Below are 23,031 nucleotides of genomic sequence, written 5' to 3' on the forward strand. Positions count from 1 at the left end.
GGGGTTGGTGCTCATCTCCAATTCTAAGCCGAAGAGCTGACGTTGTCCATAGACACCTCCAAGGTCATGTGGCTGGCATGACTGCATGGAGCACCATTACCCGTAAATCTGCTTTACCCTTAAATCTGTTTCAAAATGTAGTTCCTAATATTGGTTTGCTAGTTTCAAATTTTTCCCAGGAAATCCAGCTGCCGTAGATTGGAAATCCAATGGAGCAAGGTGTCTAAATTTGCCCATTGTTTTTGGCCCATGAATCAGGAAATTCCACAAACACTGAAAGCAAAAAAAAAGAACAATAACAAAACAAATACCAATTTGCTGCACTTTCATGACATTGTAGACTTTCTGCCTGATAGGATGGAAGCAATCAACTACTGGCTGATTTGTGGATTGTCCCTTAAGAATACAATATTGCACAAAACTCTTGTTTAGTTCCTCTAACAACAAGGCATGATAAACTAAAATGGTTGACCTATTTGTTTTCACTTTGTAATTTTTCTCCAAAAGAAGGATTTTAATAAGAATCCAAAAATTGGCAGTCCTATTTCTTTCAGTTGCTGCAGCCCTGACAGATGTTTGGACTGCAGAATCATGGCAGAAAACTTCATTTATGACATTAACAAAGCATGGCAGCACATTTTTTGCTTTTACAAGATAGGAAAAAATTACAGTTAGCCCTTAGTATCCACTGGGTTTTTGTTGAATTCTTTGTACAGTAGAGTCTCACTTATCCAACACTCGCTTATCCAACGTTCTGGATTATCCAATGCATTTTTGTAGTCAATGTTTTCAATTCATCGTGATATTTTGGTGCTAAATTCGTATATACAGTAATTACTACATAGCATTACTGCATATTGAACTACTTTTTCTGTCAAATTTGTTGTATAACATGATGTTTTGGTGCTTAATTTGTAAAATCATAACCTAATTTGTTGTTTAATAGGCTTTTCCTTAATCCCTCCTTATTATCCAACATATTCGCTTATCCAACGTTCTGCTGGTGGCCCGTTTATGTTGGATAAGTGAGACTCTACTGTATATACACTTTCTTATCCAGATAGGAGTATGAATGCAAAAAGGCACTTCCATATTCATATAACCCCTAGGAAGATATGGACTTGTTTACTCAAAAAACAGTTTATTCAAAAAAGCAAGTGAAGAAGTTTAGTCTCATTTCAGGCTTTCTTGATGTCACTGCAATCTATCATAGTAATCAAGGGTCATCACTTTCCTTAAAGCAATGGTTCCCAACATTGTTTTGACCAGGTGGCCACTTGACCAGGGACCACTTTGACCCAGGACCACTCTTTAACATTAATACCCAAAGGGTTATGAATCAGTTTTTGGTCAACTTCGGTTTGATTATTTGGGGTGCTGATCCAGAAAATTGTATTGGATAGACCAAATCAGCTCTAGTTTCTGATACAGAACATATGCCATAAAGTAGACACATCTTCTCACCCCCAGAAAACCATATATAATAATCTAGAGCTGATGAAATTTTCTGAATCAGCACCCCAAATAACCCCAGGAACAGGCCTAAAAACAAAGACACCAAGGAGGCGCCACATGGAACAGCTCCGCTTAGGGGGAGGGAGGAGGAGGAGAAGCAGCAGTCAGGAGGCCTTTCATCTTTCCCACATCCTCATTGCCTTGGCACTATAAGAGGGTTTTGTGAGACTAGTCACCCCATGTTGCAATGGTGTAGTAACGGTGAGGGCGTGGGTTATATTTTCGTTCTTGGAGACCACTGGTGGTCCATGCACCACTGGTTGGGAACCATTGCCTTAAAGCAATGGCTTTTACATTGTGAATGTGTGTTTTTATGGCACAAGCTTATGTGTGCTTTATCAGAGGTAATGCTCACTATGATCCTCGGGGTGCATCTACACTATAGGGTTAATCCAGTTTGACACTACTTTAATTGCCATGACTCAGGGTTGTGGAATCATGGAAGTTGTAGATGGCAGAGAAGGGTAAACACCTTGTAAAAGTACAGTTTCCATGATTCCATTAACACTTTTGTTTTTTATAAATTCTGTATATTACAGTTTGAAGCAACACCCTACTACAGACACAGCTCCTGTACACCTTCTGAAATCCCTTCTTCTGCTCATGTATTAAAGGTACAGAAGCTTTCTCCAGTTTTCCATTTTGCAAGTCTAACATCTAGGAACCTCTACAGTGTCTTTCATTGCATGTTCTCCTTTTACTTCTTGAAGTGATTAAAATTGTTGATGGAAGGGGAGAGGATATAGCATGTTAGCAACATGTTACATTGCTAGATTTGAGGGCTGAGTATTTGGGTCTTACCTCAGTGACGTATGACATACCTGGAGGGGTTTCTTTCTATTTTAGAATTTCAAACAGGTCCTGCACTGCCAAGCAGCACTGAATCCTGCTGTTTCTTTCCGATCCAAAATAATCGGCTGTTCAGGGACATGATGCAAGAAGTGTGATGGCTTCTAGCCACACGTCCGCTCTGCTTCCTTGGTGTGGTTTACAGTTTTTAAAATACATCCCCCAAAACCCTTTAGCTGCCTCTTATATGGTTAAGGTAAGAGTCAGCCCTAGCTTTGAATAATGATTAGAAACTTTTTCCCTCAGTCCCCTGAATCCAATATTATTACATATTTAATCCCCAACCCCCAGTGTCCTTGCATCATGTCCAGTATCCGTATAATTCATTGCAGGCATAGATACTACATTTTAACTTAGTATTTTTATTGTAAGAGAAAAATAATCATGATACGATAATGATAAAATAAACAAACAAATGACAGTTCTTTATGTAATTTTATATCTAAAAGGTAAAGGTTTTCCCTGATGTTAAGTTCAGTCGTGTCTGACTCTGGGGGTTGGTGCTCATCTCCATTTCTAAGCCAAAGAGCCGGCGTTGTCCGTAGACACCTCCAAGGTCATGTGGCCAGCAGGACTGCATGGAGGGCCATTACCTTCCCGCTGGAGTGGTACCTATTGATCTACTCACATTTGCATGTTTTCGAACTGCTAGGTTGGCAGAAGCTGGAGCTTACAGCGGGCGCTCACTCCACTCCCCGGATATGAACCTGGGACCTTTCGGTCTGCAATTTTATATCTATATTCATCTAAATTCCAGCCACTGCAATACAGCTAAATACATACTACAGATAACAAAATATAAACACAAAAGTTAAACAAACAAGTGCATACACAAAATAATTTCTAACTAATCTACTCCTCTTAAAAGATATTACATTTCTACATTTAGTAAGTAACATTCCACTAATTTATAAATCCCCCAACTGACAAATATTTCCATCATTATAAGGTAAAGGTAAACGTTAAGTCCAGTCATGTCTGACTCTGGGGGTTGGTGCTCATCTCCATTTCTAAGCCAAAGAGTCGGCGTTGTCTGTAGACACCTCCATGACTGCATGGAGCGCTGTTACCTTCCCGTCGGAGCGGTACCTATTGATCCACTCACATTTGCATGTTTTGAACTGCTAGGTTGGCAGAAGCTGGAACTAACAGTGGGAGCTCACTCCGCTCCCCGGATTTGAACCTGTGACCTTTCGGTCTGCAAGTTCAGCAGCTCAGTGCTTTAACACACTATGCCACCGGGGGCTCTATCATTATAATAACACCTTAATTAGCAAATCACAATCTCTCTTGAAGTTAGACAAATATTTTTCCTTGGTCACCCCATTTGGTCAATTTGTCCTTTTTTCTCTTCCCCTTGAATAAGTATCAATCTTGCTACGGATCTCTTTATCCGCATAGTCAGAAGTTAATCACCACTTCTTTGTTCAGATTTTCAATCATGGATGGTTGATACAATGGGAGCAGAATCCATGGATACAGAGGTCCAGCTATATAAAATAAATGTTTGATACTCGTGCATGGTTTTTATTCCTACAAAAATAGTCTGATTTTTTTTTCCAAAATGTGCTATGTTAGATGTAATTCATAACAATGCTACATTTTCTATATATATGTGAGGGGACAATACATGAAAGGATAACTTATTAGAGACCTGGAGATGACTGGCATAGACTGTAAGGACCTCATCACATGAATGTTTCCCCATGTTCTCTCTGTTTTCTCACACTGGTGAAACGGAGTCTTACGGAGGTCATCCCATGATGCATGACCATTTCTGTTGGCTACCCATGGTACTCTGTCTTGTCAACATAGTATCATAGAATCATAGAGCTGGAAGAGGCCTCACTTTATGAAATTATTTTCTTAGGGGATGGTGATGGAAATTTTTCCAACTGTATTATGCAAGAGTTGTATGAGCAAGAGAGTGAAAGCATGTAGAGAAGAGATTTATTTATTTATTTCGTGTCAAAAGCTTTGGTACAACAAATACATTTCAAATAATGGAAATAAAATAAAAAAGAAAAGAAATCACAGCAACTAAATAGTTTTGGACCAAAAGCGGGCAACAGCAACCGCATTGTCTGTAGCTTTAAACAACTCCTCCTCCGTACATGAGGCAGGGCATTGTGGGCAAGCATACATATGCTGAGTTCTTTGTTCAGCTCCACAGTCACACAAGGTGGAGGATTCCTCTAGGTAGTGCCACCTTGCCAAGTTGTCTTTTGTTTTTTTGTAGAGAAGAGATGTAGAGAGCATTCCAATAGATTGACAAAGATGCTGGGTCATCAGGGATGTTGCAATAAACCTCTTCACCAACTGACAAATAGGAGCCAGGAAACTGTCATAATTAGAAAATACATCACGTTATGCTGAAACATATATACATATTTATACCTGGACGCTTAGTTCACATTTTATGAATGTGTTTAGTGAAACAGTTAACATCTAAAAAGTACTAGAATGGGGCTGATTCTCTGGAATCTCCATTTCTTGTTCCATACATTCAAAATATCTATGTTTCTATGCCCCCAACTATCCCAACTTAGCATGGTTAGTCCCAATGAAGCCTCTATCATTCCACATTTTCAACTCCAATACTCGCTTATCCAACGTTCTGGATTATCCAACGCATTTTTGTAGTCAATGTTTTCAATACATCGTGATATTTTGGTGATAAATTCGTAAATACAGTAATTACTCCGTAGCATTACTGCGTATTGAACTACTTTTTCTGTCAAATTTGTTGTATAACATGATGTTGTGATGCTTAATTTGTAAAATCATAACCTAATTTTATGTTTAATAGGCTTTTCCTTAATCCCTCCTTATTATCCAACATATTCGCTTATCCAACATTCTGCCGGCCCGTTTATGTTGGATATGTGAGACTCTACTGTACTTTTAAAATGTCCCAGGCCCTCTTTGCCATATAATACAGTTTGAATTGCATTATATGATCAGTGTAAACTCATATAATGCAGATTGTACTGGATTGTATCAGTCTACACTGGTGTACAATCCAGTTCAATACAGTTAATCTTCATTCTGAAACTGCATTATATGGCATTGTTGATAGTACCTCGGGTCCTCTCTCCTCCACTCATTTTTTCCTTTATCCCCAGCTTACTTCCGCTGATACAAATTGAGTTCAGTAATCTATCTATATATATAAAAGAGTAATGAAATTTCGGCCTAGGACAAAACAACAAAACTACACATCCCAGAAACATTAAACTTGACATCACAACCCCTCATCCATGCCTCTACGTTCATACAACAAAAAGCTCCAGCTACTCCAGAAAATGGCCAGGCTTTGAGGCTGCAAGGCTATTCACTGCTATTCCACTTGGCCAACAAAGGATTCCCATAAGCCACAGCAACGCGTGGCCAGGCAAAGCTAGTCTATATATATAAAAGGGTAATGAAATTTCGGTCTAGGACAAAATAACAAAACTACACATCCCAGAAACACTAAACTTGGCAGCACAACCCCTCATCCATGCCTCTACGTTCATACAACAAAAAGAAAAGAAAAATAAAGTCCTAATTAGAGGGAGAGGAAGAATTGTTTTTATCCAATTGCTGCCAGTTAGAAGGCTAAGCACTGCCCACTTGGTCTCCTAGCAACCCACTCAGCTCAGGGGACAGGCAGAGTTAGGCCTCACTTAGGCCTCTTCCACACTGCCTATCAAATACAGATTATCTGATTTGCACTGGATTATATGGCAGTATAGACTCAAGGCCCTTCCACACAGCTATATAACCCATTTATAATGGACTTAATGTCAGGGGAAAACCTTTACCCTTTACCTTAACTACCACCAATTCCTCAATACTTTATTTCCCATACCACCATACTTCGCCACAGCAACGCGGTGCCGGGCACAGCCAGTATATATATAAAATGTAATGTTCGTTTTACTATAGAGTAAACAACAAAACCACTGAACCCAATCACACCAAATTTGGCTACAATAGATATAGTCATCCAAAATATGTCTTTCAATAAAAATACCTAGAAAAATGGTCAAAATTACAGAGGATGAGGAAAAGCCTTTCTCCCCCTAACTGCCAGTTAGAAAGGTATTGCAACCTTCTAGCTCAGGTATGGGCAAACTTCAGTCCTCCAGGTGTTTTGGACTTCAACTCCCAGAATTCCTAACAGCCGGTAGGCTGTTAGGAATTCTGGGAGTTAAAGTCCAAAAGACCTGGAGGGACAAAGTTTGCCCATACCTGTTCTAGCTTGTGTATTAATCATTTTTTGCCATCTTGACCACAATCCGATATTGCTTGGCTTTATGTGTCCTAGTTATCACCTGTGAAACGTTGGAGGTCATATGTTTAACAATCCCATAATAATATGAATTTAATTAACAAATTGGCACATTTTTTAAAAATCCTCAAAGATATCTAATGGTATAAGGAAGACAGTACCTACAATATTTAGTAACAGTAAAACAATATTGATGACTCTGAAATTGAACAAATGACTTAACCAAATTGCCTGGACAGTTTGAAAGTGTCATGCTTTGGATTATGAACAAGAAGATACAGTGGTAGCTCTTGAAGACATAGGCCTAAATGTAATTGTCAGTTCTCTACTAAAAAGGTTCTAGATAGGAATATGATAAGCCAATACTTCTGTAATTTCTGTTGATTCAATAAATCTACTTTAGTTTGGCTTTAGAGCTCCCAGACCATTAGACAAAGTGGCTGAGTCTGCTAGGAGGATGATTAGTGTACTTTTGCTCATTATTGTATTATGTTTTGTTGTTGTATAGTTATAAGTTGTTGTATGGTTTCCTTGCTATGTTGGAAACCGCCCTGAGTCCCTTGAGGAGATAGGGTGGTATATAAATTATTATTATTATTATTATTATTATTATTATTATTATTATTATTATTGACACAACGGCATAGTTTGACACAGCAAACAAGATAGATATGCTGGGTTTTGTATCACAAAATCACAAGTCGAACACTTCCCAAGTGTTTAGGACTGTGTGATGTATTTTCGGATGATGTACGCAGATCCCAGTAAGGTGGCCTTTTGCAGTTGGCAGATCATAATTTTGTCAATTGTCTATTGTTTCTGTTGTTGTTGTTATTCTTATTATTTGAATCACAACAAGATAAGTCCACAGCAGACACGCTGCTGGCTGTTGCATTGGATCACACGTCTGACACTTCCCAAGTGTCTAGGACTGTGTGATGTATCGGCGAATAATGCGTGCAGATCACTGTAAGGTGGCCTTCTGCAGCTGGCAGGTGGTAATTTTGTCAGTGCCGATTGTGTTTAAGTGCAGGCCAAGGTCTTTAGGCACTGCACCCAGTGTGCCGATCACCACTGGGACCACCTTGACTGGCTTGTGCCAGAGTCTTTGCAATTCGATCTTTAAATCCTCATATCGTGTCAGCTTTTCCAGTTGTTGCTCCTCAATCCTGCTGTCACCTGGGATTGCTACATCAACAATCCATACTTTGTTGTTGTTGTTGTTGTTGTTGTTCTTGTTATTATTATTATTATTATTATTACACAGCAAACAAGATAGATATGCTGGGTAGGGCGGTAGGGCGGCCTTTTGCAGTTGGCAGATCGTAATTTTGTCAATGTCTGTTTCCAAATGCCGGCTGAGATCTTTTGTCACGGCACCCAATGTGCCGATCACCACCGGGACCACCTGTACTGGTTTCTGACAGTCTTTGAAGTTCAATCTTGAGGTCCTGTTAGCAACTGAGTTTTTCCTGTTGTTTTTCGTCAATGCGACTGTCACCTGGGATGGCAACATCATCTGCCTAGAAGATCATTTATGATCTGCCTAGAAGATCAGGTGGCAGAGGACTCTGCCCATCACCACCGGGACCACCTATACTGGTTTCTGCCAGAGTCTTTGGAGTTCAATCTTGAGGTCCTGATAGCGGATTATTATTATTATTATTATTATTATTATTATTATTATTATTATTATTATTTGAAACAAAACAAGTTGAGTCCACAGCAGACACTCTGCTGGCTGTTGTACTGGATCACACGTTGGACACTTCCCAAGTGTCTAGGACTGTGTGATGTATCGGCAAATAATGTGATGATGATGATGATGATTATTATTATTATTATTATTAGAGTTATAGAGTAGAGTCTCACTTATCCAAGCTAAACGGGCCGGCAGAAGCTTGGATAAGCGAATATCTTGGATAATAAGGAGGAATTAAGGAAAAGCCTGTTAAACATCAAATTAGGTTATGATTTTACAAATTAAGCACCAAAACATCATGTTATAGATCAAATTTGATAGAAAAAGTAGTTCAATATGCAGTAATGTTTATTTATTTATTTATTTACAGCATTTATATTCCGCCCTTCTCACCCCGAAGGGGACTCAGGGCGGATCACATTACACATATAGGCAAACATTCAATGCCTTTTAACATAGAACAAAGACAAGACAAACATAGGCTCCGAGCGGGCCTCAAACTCATGACCTCCTGGTCAGAGTGATTCATTGCAGCTGGTTGCAGCTGGCTTGCTCTCCCGCCTGCGCCACAGCCACAGTAATTACAGTTATGTTGTAATTACTGTATTTACGAATTTAGCACCAAAATATCACGATATATTGAAAACATTGACTATAAAAATGGCTCAGATAATCCAGAAGCTTGGATAAGCGAGGCTTGGATAAGTGAGACTCTACTGTAGTTCAAAACATCTGCATCACCAGAGTCTGGAAATCATTGCTTCAAAATCTTCTGAAATAAACTGTGTGGTCTGCACAGGATTCTGATATGTGGTAGCATTATTTGGAACAGCAAAGCCCGTGAAAATGAGTGTCTTTCCCCCGACTGCTGTCCTGCAGTCACTGTGAATCATTTTGAGAAAACTGCATTGTCATTTTTGACACTTGAAGTACAGGTCAAAATTCCCGCACATTTTTGTCGTGGATTGTCTTTCTATTATATTACAAGTTAGTAATCGTATTCTACACAATCAATAGAATTAGATGATTTCCCCCAATTCTCCCTAAATGCACATGCTCTCCCTTACTAGCTCTTAAATCGGAGGGGTGGGAGAGAAAACACACTGTCACCCATTCTGTACAGTTTAACCGAGGTCAGGATGGTAAGCTATTCAGCTGCTTTTGTGGGAGAGGCTTTGCAGTGAAGAGTCCTACAGTCTCCCGATGGCAAGGAAGTTCTATGCTTGCTGGTTTTTAATCAGGAGGATGCCAGCGACGGACGCTACCTGAAAAAGATCTCCAGCACAGCTTCTTTCCACTGCAGTCCTTTGCTGCAGGAAAAGGACTGCAGAAAAAACACGCCTCCGTCTGACGGCAGTAGCTCCATTCTAGGAAGTGTAGCTGCTCAGACGCAGCACTATTGCTGATGGTGAGATGCAGTCTCACCCACTAATGTATTTTTAAACAATGCTAATAATAATAACATGTTAATCAGTTGGAGGAATACTGACCTGTGTCTGTTTCTGACACAGCCACACATTGTGAAACGCATGAGTAAAACAAATATTAAGAGGGACAGAACCTCACTGGGGGTTCGGAAAGAGGGAGCATATTAAATCTTAACTAAAATCTAATTGCTTATTGTAGTACATTTTGCTTTCTTCAGCTCCCCTGATGGAAAGGCAGCTGGGCCAGCAAGTCATCAAAGCAAATACCATAGGACTGACAAAGAGTCAAGCATGTTGTTTTATTGATGCGATATTTGTTTTATTGTCGATATTTGTTTTATTGTCGATATTTGTTTTATTGTTTTATTGCTGTTATTGTATTGTATTGTATTGGCCCCATGTAAGCTGCTCCGAGTCCCTCCGGGGAGATGGGGCGGGGTATAAAAATAAAGTAGTTATTATTATTATTATTATTATTATTATTATTATTATTATTATTAGTATTATTATTATTATTGAGCAGCTTTTCAGCTCCCAAGCCTTTCTCATTTTATAGACCTCCTTCAACAACAGTCCCCGCCTGGGTTGTTGTATGCTTTCCGGGCTGCATGGCCATGTTCCAGAAGTATTCTCTCCTGACGTTTCGCCCACATCTATAGCAGGCATCCTCAGAGATTGTGAGGTATGGAGAAACTAAGCAAGGAAGATTTATATATATCTGTGGAAAGTCCAGGGTGAGAGAACTCTTGTCAGTTGGAGGCCAGTGTGAATGTTGTAGTTAATCACCTTAATAATTAGCATTGAATAGCTTCATCTCCTGGTTTCTTCCTGCCTGGGGGCATTCTTTGTTCAGAGTCATTTATTTGCAGTATTTATATTCCCCCCTTCTCACCTCAGGGCGGATCACATTGCACATATAAGGTAAACATTCAATGCCATAACATAGAACAGAGACAGATGCAAGCACGGGCAGGCCTCGAACTCATGACCTTTTGGTCAGAGTGATTTGTTAGCTGCCCCTGGTTGATTCATGTCTGGACTCCTCTGTTTTTAGATTGTCGCTTCTTATTTACTGTTCTGATTTTTGAGTTTTTAAAATACTGGTAGCCAGATTTTGTTCATTTTCATGGTTTCCTCCTTTCTGTTGAAGTTGTCCACATGCTTGTGGATTTCAGTGGCTTCTCTTTGTAGTCTGACATGATAGTTGTTGGAGTGGTCGAGCATTTCTGTGTTCTCAAATAATATAATGTGTCCAGGTTGGTTCATCAAGTGCTCTGCTATGGCTGATTTCTCTGGTTCAGTTAGTCTGCAGTGCCTTTCATGTTCTTTGACTCATGTTTGGGCAATGCTGCTGCGTTTGGCGGTCCCTATGTAGACTTGTCCACAGCTGCATGGTATACGGTAGACTCCTGCAGAGCTGAGAGGATCCCTCTTGTCCTTCGCTGACCGTAGCATTTGTTGGATTTTCTTTGTGGGTCTGTAGATAGTTTGTAGGTTGTGTTTCTTCATCAGTTTTCCTATGCAGTCAGTGGTTTATTTATTTATTTATTTACAGTATTTATATTCCGCCCTTCTCACCCCGAAGGGGACTCAGGGCGGATCACATTACACATATAAAGCAAACATTCAATGCCTTAACAAAGAACAAAGACAAGACAAACACGGGCCTTCGAGCTGGCCTCGAACTCATGACCTCCTGGTCAGAGTGATTCATTGCAGCTGGCTGCAGCTGGTTGCTCAACAGCCTGCGCCACAGCCCGGCCCCTTGATGTATGGTAAGAACACCTTTCCTCTGGGTGGATCTTTGTCTGTACTCTCATGGTTTGTTTTTGGCCTCACAAGTATTCTGATGCCCATAGTGGAGTATCCATTAGCCTGTAGAGCCCAGTTTAGATGGTTTAGTTCACCTTGGCGGAGGTGAGGTTCGCAGATTCTTTGTGCACAGTCTGTCAGGGCTTTGATTGTGCTTCTGTTTTTTGACTTGGGTGATGGTTGGAGTTTTTATGAAGGCATCTATCTGAGTGTGTAGGTTTTCCAGACATGAATCAACCAGGGGCAGCTAACAACTCTGAACAAAGGATGCCCCCAGGCAGGAAGAAGCCAGGAGGTGAAGCTATTCAATGCTAATTAAGGTGACTAACTACAACATTCACACTGCCCTCCAACTGACAAAGAGTTCTTCTCTCACCCTGGACTTTCCACAGATATAAATAAACCTTCCTTGCTTAGTTTCTCCATACCTCACAACCTGAGGATGACTGCCATAGATGTGGGTGACACGTCAGGAGAGAATACTCCTGGAACATGGCCATGCAGCCCGGAAAACATACAACAACCCTGTGATCCCGGCCATGAAAGCCTTCGACAACACATAGTCCCTGCCTGCTTTGTCTGACTCAGCATGGCTTCACGCACCCTCATGGGTCTCTTCAGGGCATACATTCTTCTGGTCCTTGACCCTGGTAACTCACCTTTCCAATTTTTTGCCTTTTGCCTGGTCTTGATATTTATCCAGGTTCTGCTCCTACTGGGGTCTTTGGAAGTAGCATCTTGGGTTGAGGAGGGGGGAGCTGGTGCATCTTCTGGACTCTAATCCATATGTATGGGCACTTTTTTCAGGCGTCAGGCTACATTTTTAATAGTGGTAGTATATGGTCAAAAGTTATAGTCTCTTCAAATAAAAGGGAAAAAAAGCTTTGATTTTACTGTGCCAGCTGTGGGCATACAGCTGGTAAATTAGCGCTTTCAGCAATATGTAATGGAGAGGGAGATTCAAGCCGTGATCTTTGGAATGCAAACTACAATGTTTCAAGCATGTTCTTATTTTCATCTGTGATACTGTGTTTCCCCGAAAATAAGACAGTGTCTTATATTAATTTTTGCTCCCAAAGATGCTCTAGGTCTTATTTTCAGGGGATGTCCTATTTTTCCATGAAGAAGAATTCACATTTATTGTTGAACAAAAAAATGAACATTTATTATATACTGTACAGTAGTCATCCTCACAAATCAACATAACCAGATAAACTGTGAAACCTATCAATAATTTCTTGTTACTACTGTACCATTATTTCCATGTACAAAACTCTATGGTACGTACATTTACCGATCCTGCATGCTCTGGTGTTCTGTTCAGCGAGCATGCTTCTAAACAAAAACTTTGCTAGGTCTTACTTTCAGGGGAGGCCTTAGATTTAGAAATTCAGCAAAACCTCTACTAGGTCATATTTTCAGGGGATGTCTTATTTTTGGGGAAACAGGGTATGTTGGTTGATATGCAACAGCAAGCCCATAACCAGTGCTACTGTAAGGCAGCGGGAGATAGTCACCTTGACAAAAATGTTGGAATAGGACAGTGGATATTACACAACCTGCTTTGTATCCCAGAGGTCCCTTCCACACAGCTGAATAAAATCCCACATTATCCGCTTTGAATTGGAATATATGGCAGTGTGGACTCAGATAACCTAGTTCAAAGCAGATATTGTGGGATTTTCTGTCTTGATATTCTGGGATATATAGGGCTATGTGGAAGGGGCCTTAGATTGTATTTGTAAGTTTGTTTGTATGTATGTATGGAATTTAATTGTTGCCACTTTGGAAACTGCTCTGAGACCCCTTTGGGGTGAGATAGAGAAGGGTATAAATGGAGCAAATAAATTAGATCAGGGGTTCTCAAACTTTTTAAGTGGTGGAGCCCTTTTTGAAACAAAAGTTTCCCATGGAGCCCCAAGAAATGTTTATACCCCTTTCTGTCATGCAGGAAAAGCGCAGTCAAATCACCCCAACAGATGGCCATCCAGCCTTTGTAATAGTAGTAGTAATAGTACAAAATACTTTTGATCTTTGAACTCAATTTGCAGCAACTGTAATATAAAGCAGGAATGTGTGAGAAGGAGAGAGAAACTGAGACATTTTAAAAACTTGTGAAAAGATGAGATGACAGAGGATCAGTCGGGACTGTGCCTGCCAAATTGGGACAGTAGGAGGGTACGCAGTTCAAAAAACATGAAGACCTCTGAATATGAGGGTTGGATTATAAATTCCTCATCTTCCGTGATTTCTGCTTATGTATGTATTGTCACTTGATTATGTTGTGAGCCGTCCTGTGTCCTTGTGGAGAGGGGGCAGTATATAAATAAAGATGATGATTATTATTTTATTGTATGACACAGCAAACAAGATAGATATGCTGGATTTCGTATCACAAAATCACAAGTCGAACACTTCCCAAGTGTCTAGGACTGTGTGATGTATTTTCGGATGATGCGCACAGATCCCAGTAGGGTGGCCTTTTGCAGTTGGCAGATCATAATTTTGTCAATGTCTATTGTTTCCAAATGCCAGCTGAGATCTTTTGGCATGGCACCCAGTGTGCCGATCACCACCGAGACCACCTGTACTGGTTTCTGCCAGAGTCTTTGAAGTTCAGTCTTGAGGTCCTGACAGCAGCTGAGTTTTTCCTGTTGTTTGTCATCAATGCAACTGTTACCTGGGATGGCAACATCAATGATCCAAACCTTTTTCTTTTCCACAACTGTGATGTCTGGTGTGTTGTGTTCCAGAACTTTGTCAGGCTGGATTCGAAAGTCCCACAGTATCTTTACGTGCCCATTTTCCAATACTTTTGCAGGTTTGTGATCCCACCAGTTCTTTACTGCTGGGAGGTGGTACTTGAGGCATAAGTTCCAATGGATCATTTGGGCCACATGGTTGTGCCTCTGTTTGTAGTCTGTCTGTGTGATTTTCTTACAGCAGCTGAGGATATGATCAATGGTTTCATAGGTTTCCTTGCACAATCTGCATTTTGGGTCAACAGCTGATTTTTTGATCTTGGCCTTAATTGCATTTGTTCTGATGGCTTGCTCCTGGGCTGCAAGGATCAGGCCTTCTGTCTCCTTCTTCAGTGTCCCATTCATGAGCCATAGCCAGGTCTTCTCCTTATCAGCTTTTCCTTCAATTTTGTCAAGGAACTTTCCATGCAATGTTTTGTTGTGCCAACTGTCAGCTCTAGTTTATAGTGCGGTTTTCTTGTACTTTCCTGCTGGAGCCAATTACTTCTGGAGATCATGCACTGCAGTCAGATAACTGTGATGGTCTCATCATGCTGAGCCTAGCAACAGCCTCGAACACAAGTATCAACTCTACTAAACAACCTTAGTCCCAATGGAATTATTCCCTTTAATAATGATTAAATGCAATGTGGTTTCTAGTCCATCCTGGCAAGACTGAGGTTTGGGTTTTTACCTTTCATATTTGAGAGGAGAGAGAAAACATTTGAAAGTAGAGCACAAGAGATTCTTGACCTCATCATATGGGCCCCCGGAATCGCTACACATCATGGGAAATTCAACTATGCCCTTTGGGAGGCGTGGGGAACCCGTTGCCTCACGCCCTGCATCGCCTGACTTACCCATTGCTGCATCCCACAATAGGAAGTGTCAGCCACTCGGCTTCCCTCCATTGATCCAGTACAACATGGGAAGCCTCCATGTTGGCACCATGGCCACATGCGCCAGTTTGTCTTTACTTTTGCGATGGAACCCCGCCGGAAGTAGCTCTACGTTGTCGGATGGGAGCAGATGGGCTCCGTCGCAAAAGCAGAGATGAACCAACACATGCTGCTCAAAAGTACCCCACCTGATGAGGTTGTCTGTCTACACTTCAAAGCTATTCCCACAGCTACCCAACTTGGTAGAAGCCTCCGGTGGCCTAGGGGATAAAAGCCTTGTGACTTGAAGGTTGGGTTGCTTACCTGAAAGCTGCCAGGTTCGAATCCCACCCGGGGAGAGCGTGGATGAGCTCCCTCTATCAGCTCCAGCTCCAGCTCCATGCGGGGACATGAGAGAAGCCTCCCACTAGGATGGTAAAACATCAAAAACATCTGGGTGTCCCCTGGGCAACGTCCTTGCAGACGGCCAATTCTCTCACTCCAGAAGCAACTCCGGTTGCTCCTGACACGGAAAAAAAAAAACCCAACTTGGTTGCCAAATAATGTTTATAATTACATGTCACTGGGATTTGCTGGAAGAAAAATCTGTAGGCACTCTTTGCTTTTCAGATCATTTAGCAGAGATCCTAACCATACATGAGTTACAAGAGGCCATTACAAGGAACATGGAGACATTGACAATTTTTTAAAAAAAATCAGTTTATTGATCCATCTAGATCAATGTTATCAACATTGCACAAGGTTTGAAACAGGCGTTTCTCTAAATTCTGAATTTGAAAGTTGAGCTTAAAGCTACACCCTTCCTGAACAGTCAGTGGGGTGGTAAATTTTCTGTTGTTTTAGATCTAACCTGGAAATAGCATTCCAAAGTTATGAATCTATTTGGAGCATAGAGCCCAGCACTATAAATAGCTCCATTAAAGTCCTGAAAGGGATGCACTTCTATATGAGCTACCACTGCAAAGGGATTCTCTTCACTATGTTCTCTTCAGCATTGGCTTTGTGTAAGAGGCCATTGCAAATAGCGTTGTTATTGTTGTTGTGTGCCATTAAGTCATTTCATATTAATGGTGACCCTAAGAAGAAATTATAATGGGGTGTCTTGGTCAAATTTCTTCAAAAGGGGTTTGCCTTTGCCTTATTCTGAGGTTGACAGTGTGTGACTTGCCCAAGATTCAAACTCTGGTCTCTAAAGACATAATCCAATGCTGAAACCAGCATATCAGGACGGTCTTCAGATATGGCGATATTCCATAAGTAATCATTATTCCCATGGATTCCTTCTTGTGGTCTGAATTGTGTGCAAAACAAAGTACTTTGGAGAAAGTACAGTAGAGTCTCACTTATCCAAGCCTCGCTTATCCAAGTTTCTGGATTATCTAAGCCATTTTTGTAGTCAATGTTTTCAATATACCGTGATATTTTGGTGCTAAATTCGTAAATACAGTAATTACAACATAACATTACATAACATTACTGCTTTTTCTGTCAAATTTGTTGTATAACATGATGTTTTGGTGCTTAATTTGTAAAATCATAACCTAATTTGATGTTTAATAGGTTTTTTCTTAATCCCTCCTTATTATCCAAGATATTCGCTTATCCAAGCTTCTGCCGGCCCGTTTAGCTTGGATAAGTGAGACTCTACTGTATTGCCTTCAGTGAAATACTGCTTTGCCTTTTGTATTTTATGGCAAAATTATTATTCTGAGGTCCTTAGATACAGCATAACAATTTCATAGTGGTACTTTATGGTACATTGTATGCAAAATGAGATAGCGAGTACTCTAGTGGGGCTTCTAATTTGGGAATAGAATATTCCAATTCATTCTTCATTTGGAGACACTTTTTAAAAAATACTGTATATTGTAACTGTTGGTTCTGCCAGCCTACAAAAAGTATGGAATGCTAGACTTCCGGCTAATGGACTGCTTCATTTCTGAGTGTCAGAAAGATGGCCTCGCTTTCTTTAAATTGGGATCTTAAGTGGATGGCTCAAAAGCCTTGGCAATTTTGCCAGAGGACATTCTGGTTTTGGATGAAAGCACTGCTGATGTCATGGCAGATGGCCATGGCAAACAGAGCTATCAGCCTCATTTCCACAGCTTTTATTAAATGGTATGATACCATTTTTAATTAAATGACATTTAATGACAAATCTATAAGCCTATGAACAATTTCAACAGAAAGGAGAAAACCATGAAAATTAGCAAAATTTGGCTACCTGTATTTAAAAACTCTAAAATCAGAACAGTAAATAAAGAACAACACCCTGAAAACAGAGAAATTTCAGACATGAAACAATCAGGGACAGCTAAAACCTCCAAACAAAGGATTCTCCCAGGCAGGAAGAAGCCAGGCCTTGAGGTCACAGGGCCATCAAATGCTAATCAAGGTGATTAATTACAGCATCCACACCTGCCTCCAACAGACAAGAGTTCTTTCTTCCACTCTGGACCTTACACAGATATATAAACCTCCCTTGCCTAGTTTCCAACATACCTCACAACTTCTGAGGATGCCTGCTACAGATGTGGGTAAAACATCAGGAGAGCAAGCTTCTGGAACATGGCCATACAGCCCAAAAGACTCACAACAATCCACTAAATGACATTTTTTTCAATGGTTCATTACGGTCACTTTGAGTGCATTGATCTAATAAAGGGAACAACATGCAGGAGCATCATGACATTGGCATAGCTGACATATATGTGTGTTGATGTACATGTTATAACACACACCTGAACCTCAATGTCTTGCTTGGCTGCATTTTTCAATGTCTTTGGACATACATATCTCCATCTAGAATAACATGTTGTCATGTTTGGCTAGTTGTTTATGACTAATTGTGGGCACTGTTTTCATTATTTTGTTATGACCTTCTGCAAAGGGCAAGCAAGGACAAACTACAAGACTGAAATATGAATGCTGTTCTTAAAAAAAATCAAAGGGGTAAAGGAGAAGGATTTCCATATAGCATTCTATTTGAACTATTTGGAAGCATTGTAGTACTGCTTCAGAAGCTATTTTCACTTGACTGAATCAAATATAGTAGAGTCTCGCTTATCCAACCTTTGCTTATCCAACATTCTGGATTATCCAACGCAGTTTGCCTTTTAGTAGTCAACTAGCTGTGCCCAGCCTTGCGTTGCTGTGGCGAAGTATGGTGGTATGGGAAATAAAGTATTGAGGAATTGGTGGTAGTTAAGGCAAAGGGTAAAGGTTTTACCTTACATTAAGTCCATTATAAATGGGTTATATAGCTGTGTGGAAGGGCCTTGAGTCTACACTGCCATATAATCCAGTTAAAATCAGATAATCTGTATTTTATAGGCAGTGTGGAAGAGGCCTAACTCTGCCTGTCCCCTGGGCTGAGTGGGTTGCTAGGAGACCAAGTGGGCGGAGCTTATATAGCCTTCTAACTGGCAGCAATTGGATAAAAACAATTCTTCCTCTCCCTCTAATTAGGACTTTATTTTTCTTTTCTTTTTGTTGTATGAACATAGAGGCATGGATGACGGGTTGTGCTGTCAAGTTTAGTGTTTCTGGGATGTGTAGTTTTGTTGTTTTGTCCTAGGCCGAAATTTCATTACCCTTTTATATATATAGATGTTTTCAATGCTTTGCGATATTTCGGTGCTAAATTCGTAAATACAGTAATTACTACATAACGTTACTGTGTATTGAACTGCTTTTTCTGTCAATTTGTTGTAAAACATGGTGTTTTGGTGCTTAATTTGTAAAATCATAACACAATTTGACATTTAATAGGCTTTTCCTTAATCACTTATTATTATCCAACATTTTCACTTATCCAATGTTCTCCCGGCCTGTTTATGTTGGATAAGTGAGACTCTACTGTATACATTTTTTTTCTTCATTCACGAATAAGAACAGATACTATCGCTTGGCAAATGTCATGTATTATCTCATAACAGAGAAATGACTACAATAAGGGTGTACATTTTCAATTTATTTAAGCTTGCACTCAAAATTTGGTCTTTAGTTTAGGATGTGTTTTTATTTGCTTGCTTGTCATTTTTAAGTTTTGTTTTCATTTTCCTTTGTTCTCTATTGGGAGTAATTAAAACCTTTCTCCAGTTGGCTGTTAGATGCTTTCTTCTCCCAAAAGGGTGGCTATTAATCTTTCTAGTAGTTCATTAGAGAAATGGTTGGCAGACCATTGGTAGGAAGAAAAAAACCTCTCATCTGATCCAAAGCAGAAAGGGCATATTTTTCATTAATACGGCTATCCACGTGAGGGAAGGAGGCCCAATGTCTCATTTTTCAGGGACGCATCAGCTGCATTTCACCACTTGGCCTCTCGTGATTTTTTTTTTTCGTGTCAGGAGCAACCGGAGTTGCTTCTGGAGTGAGAGAATTGGCCGTCTGCAAAGACGTTGCCCAGGGGACGCCTGGATGTTTTGATGTTTTACCATCCTTGTGGGAGGCTTCTCTCATGTCCCCGCATGGAGCTGGAGCTGATAGAGGGAGCTCATCCGCGCTCTCCCCGGGTGGGATTCGAATCTGGTAGCCTTCAGGTCACGAGGCTTTTATCCCCTAGGCCAGATGAGACAGGGAGAAGCTGATGTGTGTTTTTAGAATTTCTTTCTTACCAAAGGTGGTAGTGCATGGTTGTGAAATGGGTAGAGAAGCAGCAGGCACGTAGAGGAAGGAAAAAGGGTAGTTGGAACCAAGGATGATACAGACCTTCTAACTCTAGTACTCAGGATGGCCTGATGCCAGACAAGGCAGAGATAATGGAGGTGGGCACAGGAGCATTGGCAGTACCCCAGATATAATGGGATGATTACTTGCAAAATTCTACCCGAACAGTTTGAGAGACAGGTTTTTCTCCTTTCCTCCCCCTCTCTGTCATCCTGATGCATTTTATAGCATATAAGGACTCAACAATAGATGTTGCTTGAAAACTGAAGTCTTCCCAAGGACCATGAAGAAAGCAAAGCTGAAAATACTTCAGCTCTAAAGTGTCCCATTCTTTTATGCCTGATCCTCTCTGTGTAAAGGGTGGGAAACAGTAGGGTAGATTTATAGGGTGAATTCCAGTGTCTCATGAGTAGGACTCTACTTCCACCCTCTCCCCAAAATCTTCAGGTTTGAACAGAGAACAGCAGGGGAGGCAATCACACAAACCCTTTTCCTTTGCCAGAAGCAAGTTCCGCAGTGGAAGAACATAAGCAGATACCTTCCCCACAGAGAGAAACAGATGGCATGTGCTGATTAGGACATACATGGAACTATATTTTCACTGTTTTGAAATATAGGACTGCTTCTTATAAGGACAAAGTTGGACACATATATAAATCAATGTATGATTGTGTTTTAGTTTAGAATTATGAATAACATTGAGTAGAAATCTTTGGAAGTTTCCAAGTCAAGCGAAAAAATATTCCCACTATATTCTGTGCTGGTGAGATCTCATCTGGAGTATTCCATTCAGTTCTGGACACCTTACTTTAAGGGGGATATGCGAGGGCTATCCACAAAGTAGATTACGTTTTGGAATTTAAAATGAACAAAGTATAGGAGAAAACATTTACCATATGCAGTTGAAAGCCACACCCAAATACCACATCTCACGTAGTCGCCATTAAAATCTAGGCACTTACCATAGCGATGAATGAGCTTTGCAAATCCTTCCCCACAAAATTCTGCTGCTTGCGTCCTCAACCACTTGTTTCCAACAATGAGGGCATGGCTGGCAACACAGTGTTTTGGTGATGCTGCGCAGCTGTGGGAGGGCTGACCGGCTGGTTGAGGATGCAAGCAGCAGAATTTAGTGGGGAAGGATTTGCAAAGCTCATTCATCGCTATGATAAGTGCCTAGATTTTAATGGTGACTACGTGAGATGTGGTATTTGGGTGTGGCTTTCAACTGCATATGGTAAATGTTTTCTCCTATACTTTGTTCATTCCAAAACGTAATCTACTTTGTGGATAACCCTCGTAAACAAACTGGGGCAGGTTCAGGGAAGGGCATCAAGGACAATAGAAAATATGGAGAACAAAACAAATAAGAAAAGGTTAAGGGAGTTGGGCAATTCAGCCTGAGGAAGAAAAGACTGGGGCAAGACCTGACTGATTGGTTTTAAGTTACTTTAGGATATATTTAGATTGAATTTTAGAAGAAACTTCTTGACAGTAAGAGTAGTTTGACAATGGAACCAGTTTCTAGAGAGATGGAGTTTTCTTCTCTTGGTCCCCAAGAACTAAAAATTGTTCCTCAGCCTCGGTGTTACTATACCATTGCAACGAGAGCTACTGATCTTACAAAACCCACTTACAGTGCCGAGGCAACTGGAATGGCAGGAGGGAAAAGGCTGACTACACAAAAAAGGCATGATAATAAGCCTCCTGACTGCTGCTCCTCCTCCCTCCCCTAAGCAAAACCATTCCATGTGATGCCTGGAAGCGGGGACACATTGATGTCTTTGTTTTTAGACCTGTTCTTTATTTGAGGTGCTGATTCAGAAAATTGCATTGAATGGACCACATTATCTCTAGATGATTAAATATGGTTTTCTGTGGGCAAGCATACATTCAGTGGATGGTATACGTTCAGTGTCAGTTTTCTGAATCAGCACCCCAAATAACCAAACCAAATCTAAAGCTGACCAAAAACTGATTCGTAACCCCTTTGGTGCTAATGTTGGAGAGTGATTCCTGGTCAAAATGGTCCCTGGTCAAAAAAAGGTTGGGAACCACTGTTCTGGCTGGAGATCCTGCACTGAGCAAGAACAAAAATGTCTCATCTTCTTCTCCATTTTCTCTCTTCATTTTTTTAAAAATGTAAATAATAATAAAGCAGTAATAGTAGAGCAGTAAAGCATCAATATGAAATGCAAAGCTTTTATTAGCACAATGAACAGGGGAGAGGAGAGAATGTTTGCATAACTTCTTGATATTAGCCCTCTCCCCTGGTTTTTCGTTTTGAGAGCATGTTGAGTCAGCAGCCTGCATTTGCTTTTTGATTATAGCCCTGATTTATTCACTTTTAGCCAAAAGCAAAACAGAAAACAAAACAAGAAAACAATAGTTCATGTCACAGTCAGGGCAAGGGCAGAGAGAAGGGTAGAGATCAAGGACTTGCTTACAGGGACAAATTCCATTGTCCAAATACATCCTTAGTGATCAGCCTCAGACTCCAACAGAAAGTGAGTATGTGAGGACGAAAGGAGGTGGAAAAGCCATGTCTCAAAGAGGCACAAAAGGTAATTGAGGACTGTATTTGTTTGGCATCCTCCTAAAAGTTTTTTTGCATACTTCTTTTGTATACATAATGCATACTATTTTGGTGGAATTAGTTTCTCCCTTTTGTGAAAGTTTCTGAACTTGGTTTTAGCTCAGCCAGAATGAAGGCATGAGCTAAATCCGGCAGATCAGCAATTAGAGTTATTTCTGCCAGGGAATGAATCATAGGCAGCATCAACTGACTATTGACAATTGAAAGTAATCACTGAAATATATATTTTGATAGGCAGCAAAGTTGCATTGGGGAATTTTAATTCCTGGGTAGACAAAATTAATGTTGAGTCATGGGTCATTTCTCAAATCAGTTTCAGTTTGAGGCCTTTATCCTAAACTCTAGAACAAGCACTCTCAAACTACGGCCCTCATAGAATCATACAATTGTAGAGTTGGAAGAGACCTCATGGACCATCCAGTCCAACCCCCTGACAAGAAGCAGGAAATCGCATTCAAAGCACCCCCGACAGATGGCCCTCCATCTGTTTGGGTCTCCAACTCCCAAAAGCCCTAGCCAGCTTGTTCAATGGTTAGAAATTCTGGG

The 23,031-nt window shown here is 40.5% G+C and overlaps 1 protein-coding gene across 9 annotated transcripts in view; it reads left to right on the forward strand.

Annotated features, from left to right (window-relative positions):
• scn1a (sodium channel protein type 1 subunit alpha) overlaps nt 1-23,031 on the forward strand; it is a 157,289-nt gene that overhangs the window by 39,995 nt on the left and 94,263 nt on the right. For 2 of the 9 annotated variants that reach the window (XM_062969201.1, XM_062969199.1), the window contains exon 2: nt 2,055-2,129. The exons of the other annotated variants lie outside the window; for them this stretch is intronic. The gene's annotated coding sequence lies outside the window, so the exon portion shown is untranslated. The remainder of the gene's footprint in view (nt 1-2,054; nt 2,130-23,031) is intronic. 9 annotated transcript variants of the gene reach the window in all.

Source organism: Anolis carolinensis, chromosome 1 (assembly GCF_035594765.1).
Source record: "Anolis carolinensis isolate JA03-04 chromosome 1, rAnoCar3.1.pri, whole genome shotgun sequence".
Taxonomy (NCBI): Eukaryota; Metazoa; Chordata; class Lepidosauria; order Squamata; family Dactyloidae; genus Anolis; species Anolis carolinensis.